Source organism: Sinocyclocheilus anshuiensis, unplaced genomic scaffold, assembly GCF_001515605.1.
Source record: "Sinocyclocheilus anshuiensis isolate Anshui unplaced genomic scaffold, SAMN03320099.WGS_v1.1 scaffold517, whole genome shotgun sequence".
Classification (NCBI taxonomy): Eukaryota; Metazoa; Chordata; class Actinopteri; order Cypriniformes; family Cyprinidae; genus Sinocyclocheilus; species Sinocyclocheilus anshuiensis.
The window spans coordinates 1,875,943-1,880,718 of record NW_015536535.1 but is presented as its reverse complement, the minus strand read 5'-3'; the positions used below and the strand labels follow the sequence as shown (position 1 = coordinate 1,880,718).

Here is a 4,776-nt window from a genome sequence, read left to right as displayed (position 1 = left end):
CGCTGTCACACCGTGCAGACATCAGTGTTGTTACTGGTTACTAAAACTAAAACTATTCAAAATAATTTTCATTATTTGAAAGCTGAAAATAAAATTAAATTAAATATATGATGAAAAACTAAAACTTAAACTTATGTGAAAATTAGAAATGCTGCTTTCGGCAACTAACTGAAATAGAATAAGTTGAAGTACTAAAATAATTATAAATAAAAAATAAAATTAGAAAAAATAAAAATAATAAAAATAATAAAAATTTAAGGCTAAAACTTAAACTAAAAATATAAAAATACAAAAAAATTAAATAAATTTATTAAATTTATAGTATATAAATAACACTAAACACTGGCAGATATCTGCACACATATCATTTTTAAATATGGGGGGGGGGGACTCAAAAGCCTAGCTCTTTTAGAAGGCCCACGATGCACTCAAATCATGACCACTAATGCCTAAATGGGAAGTTCGGGGCTAAGAGGCTGAGAATAAAAAAAGAGGACACACTTGGGGTCTTGAAGTGTCGCCTGTCGCCTGCCAATGATGTCATAACCCCTCGATTTACGGTTTTGTTTTGTAGAAAACATGCAAAGACGCTATGGGTTTTATTAGACAGGTGATGACCGCACAGAGTAGCATTATAACAGAACTTTCAAATGTATCTAGTATGATAAAACAGCGCTGCTTTTTTTCCCCACATACGCACGACCGGAAGGAGCGGAAGCGGTCGACTGTGACATAATAAAAGCTCCGCTGCTTTCGAGCCGTGTGTCACGCTCGTTCAGCGGCTTCGTTACGCTTTGACGGCTTTCAGCCTCACCCTGCTTCATTCTACCACGTTAATAAATCATTAGCTTATCTATGAACATGATTTCTGCCCGAGTCCCGTCAGATTGCATCGGCTGTGGTGATGAAGACAACAACTCCCATGAGTCCACACTCAGTCACGGTGTCATCAAACTACGCCTTTGTCTCTTTGTTTATTTTGAATACGCGCCCTCTAGCGGCAAAAAATTACATATTGTGCCTTTAACTTGGAAAGCTGACATGGAAAAAAATTATAGAAACATTCAATGCTTTTGATAAGAAAATAAGTAAGATAACCTTCTTATTTTCTACTCTTTCTCTGATAGTGTTAAAGTGATCAAATGACATTATGATCAAAACATTTTTTATGATCAAAACACTCACAAAAAAGATAATGTGCTGGAGAAATGCTGTCCTCTTTCCTCTGAGAATGACAATCAACTACTAGCCTTTGATGACATTAAGATCCACCTGGAGCAATCTCTAGTGGTAGACTTCCTTCCCAGCTTCTCTGACAGCTGGTAGCTTTGGCATTTTTTTCCGCGAATAAGCTGGCAACCATCAGCACAAAGTTCTCTACACCCCACAACCAGTCACTTCTCTCTACAAACTGATCTCCTTCTCTCCTTTCATGTATAACGATGTCTAGACCATATTGTACAAGGTGTCTCACCCTCTTGCCATCCCTTTTACCTGCACTTACACACATCAACAACACAACTGAAGTAATCCCACTGCAGTTCCATGTCGCTGAAACTCTGTGGCTGGCAAAAGCTTCAAAATTTCTGTCCTTATTCTGCTGGACCACCACAAACTCCTGTCCACACTTTCTGATCTAGTTATCACAGAAATTACACCTCACCCATCAGTCTATTGTAATATCACTGTTCGACTGGTTCTACAGCGAAAACACCAACCAGAATAGCCAGGAACAATTCAACTTTACAGCACAACTGCTCAAGACTGCACTATAGGCCTTCAATCCAGCACAATGTGTACATTGTTCTGCTGTTTATTGTTACAGTTACATATCTTTCTCTATTTAAATTTATAGTGTTTACAATGCAGCCTGCATTTTTTAGGCTAGGTGTAATACAATTCTTGACACCGCACCACAGATGGCACAAATTTTCAAACCCTGTTACAGTCCTGGTACAATAACGATTTTTTTTCTTTCTTTCTTCCTTTTTTTTTGTTCAATCAATGCATAATTTATCTTATTTTATTGAGTTTTACATTTTCTAAATTCAAAGTTTTAGATAGCTTTTTTTTTCAGTGTATATCAATAAAGTCTGATTTCTGTAAAGCCACTTTTTAGGGCTTCTCTTGGGCTGTGTTCTCGTGCCATTTACGTTTTGACCAGCAGGTGTCGCCAGCGTGCGATGTTTCGAGCGCTTCCAAAACCAGTTCCTAAAAGTGAGTCATTTTGCGAAGCAATTAGTCTAATAATTCAGTTTCAAAAAGCTTCGTTTCTCCCATCACTGAGTGCTTTTGGCTTTTTTAAATCACTGGTGTTTTTAGTATGGATTCCTTCATCCTTCCACTGAGACAAGTGCTCTTCTTCTGGGATATATTACAGTTGCTTTTTGGTTAATTACCGCCACTAACTGGACAGGAGTGGGGATCTTATGGTGGGGGGCGCACCAAAGGAAAGAAAAAATAAATGTACTCTCATTTTTGGTAGTCTACAGCCACACTGAACCCATAGAAAAGACAACACACTTTATGAAGACATAATCGAATATTATATGTATTTATAATTATATATATATATATATATATATATATATATACGTATCTATGTTTATAATAGCCCATTCAAATAAGTGCGTTAGAACAACAAGACATTAGAATTTATTGTTAATTATTTTTATTCTTGTGGCGAGTTTTTCTATTTATTAACAACGATAGGCCTATCTTAAATTATTGTAGATCGCTTATCTGAAATGGAATACTTTAAGGACACGTAATAATAAGAAATGTAGCTCTTTTCTGTTGGACTATGATCGTGCGAGTACCGTGAATAGCCTAATAATTGTAATTTTATAACAGACATTAAAAAATTATATGAGCAAGCGCCCAAGCAGCAGCCAATCACCGGTCGGGTGTAGAGAGCAGAGGCGGGGCTTGTGATCGAGCTCACCTTTCTAATCCACGCTCAGGTGACCGAGCGAGCGCAGTGGCGTCAGAGATCTCTGGATCTTTAAAGTGTGATGATCATCTGATAGACTCTGATAGACTCAACAGAACCTTCGCCGCGAACTGCACTGAGCTATCATTATGAAAACGATAACGAGACGGGATTATGATCGGTTTAACGCCAGTGGAATATGACACAGGGAAACAGAGCTGTTGAGGCGAAGTTTTGTCAGGTGTGGAAGAAAAAAGCGTTTGGACATTAAAGGCGAAGTATGTGTTATTTAAAAATACTGTTCAAGCTGTTGCGGTTTTATTTATTTATTTATTTTTTTGTGGAAATTGTTTTTATTCCAGCTCGAACGTAAACAGGTTGTTTTAGGTTGTCTGGAAAAACAGACAACTCAAGATGGGGCCATGAAACAAAATCCTAGTTATTTACATAACTAACTACATAGTTAATAAACTACCTTGTTGTCTATACGCACACTCATAAGTCTATTCTAAAGAGCTTGTGTAGTTTACTGAAACAACTTATTTAGCTTCTTCTTTGTTGACAACATGAAAAATGAAGCAAAGCTTTTAATCATTTATTATTATTATTATTATTATTATTATTTTTTTTTTAGAAAATGGTCGTTTTATTCCCCAACGATATAATGGGAATCTAGGCCTATAGTTTGCAGACTTAAGTTGATTTGAAGTGAAGTGTTTATTTAGTGTTAAGATTCGATTGTGTATTATGTTACTTTTATGGGATCATGTTTACAAGGAATCATATCTATATTTTAACCATGGATCACATTTATTTAAAGTGTAACTCGTTTTAAATGCTGGGATTGGTACTTTGAGCAAGTTATGCCACAAGAGTTGGTTGTATATTCAACTGTTTACATACACACTGATAATCAGACAGCCAAGAGAGTGCAAACTGGTGGGGATAGGAAAGAAAGAGGAGCTGAGAAGGAATAAGGATGAAGAAACAGACATAGAAACCAACAGATATGACAACACTGGGAGAGTCTCCGAAAATCACTGATAGATTTAGTAGGAAAGCAGGAGAGCTCTGAGAATGCTGCTCTGTAGAGAGTTGTTAGCGTGTGTGTGAGAAAGTCCCTCTTTGTGATGTTATTCTTCGCAACAGGTGAACAAGTCACACATCTTAGTTTCTGTTTGCACCTGTGATGTAATTTGACTTTGCAGCTGTATGTTTTTGCCAAGTACAAACAAGCGGAAATAGATTGTCCTAGTAATTTTATGTTAAAGATTACTGCTTACAGCAGCAAAAGACATACAAGTGTCACAGTTGCCTGTCATGCATATCATTCCAAAGCTTGTCCATGATGCATTCCAGCAGCTGCCAAGCTTAATGATGTCATTTTAGTATTATTTATACTATTATAGATTTTAATTAATAATTTAAATTCTTTATTTTTTGTTTTTATTTTCAGTTTAGTTTAATTTTTAGTCATTTTGTTATAGTATGTGCACAAATTATTCTGTTTAGCTTTACTTTATTTTAGTTTTAGCTCCGTTTTAGTATTTATTAATTTCCAATTTTAGTGCTACAACTTTTCAAATGTTTTGTTTATTTTAGGGTTCAGATTTGTTCCTTATTTCATTATAATATCTTAATAACCCTGGCTGAATATAGTGGAATGTCTGGTTTTTGAAAGAAGAAACACTTCAAGTTGATATTGTACAACATTTATAGATTAACAGAAAACAGATTAACAGCTTTAACTTGTCTCTAAACTTCAGTAGACATTTCCAACTGCTACCCTTGGCTTGCCCTAGCCTGGTTCAGCCTTGTCTTGTGCTGAGGATTAAAACACACAC

General features: G+C 35.9%; 1 protein-coding gene across 3 annotated transcripts in view; it reads left to right on the top strand.

Moving 5' to 3' along the window:
* Nucleotides 1–2,974: 2,974 nt before the first annotated feature.
* LOC107695572 (protein FAM160A1-like) overlaps nt 2,975–4,776 on the top strand; it is a 22,820-nt gene continuing 21,018 nt past the window's right edge. For all 3 annotated transcript variants that reach the window (XM_016495582.1, XM_016495567.1, XM_016495576.1), the window contains exon 1: nt 2,975–3,210. The gene's annotated coding sequence lies outside the window, so the exon portion shown is untranslated. The remainder of the gene's footprint in view (nt 3,211–4,776) is intronic.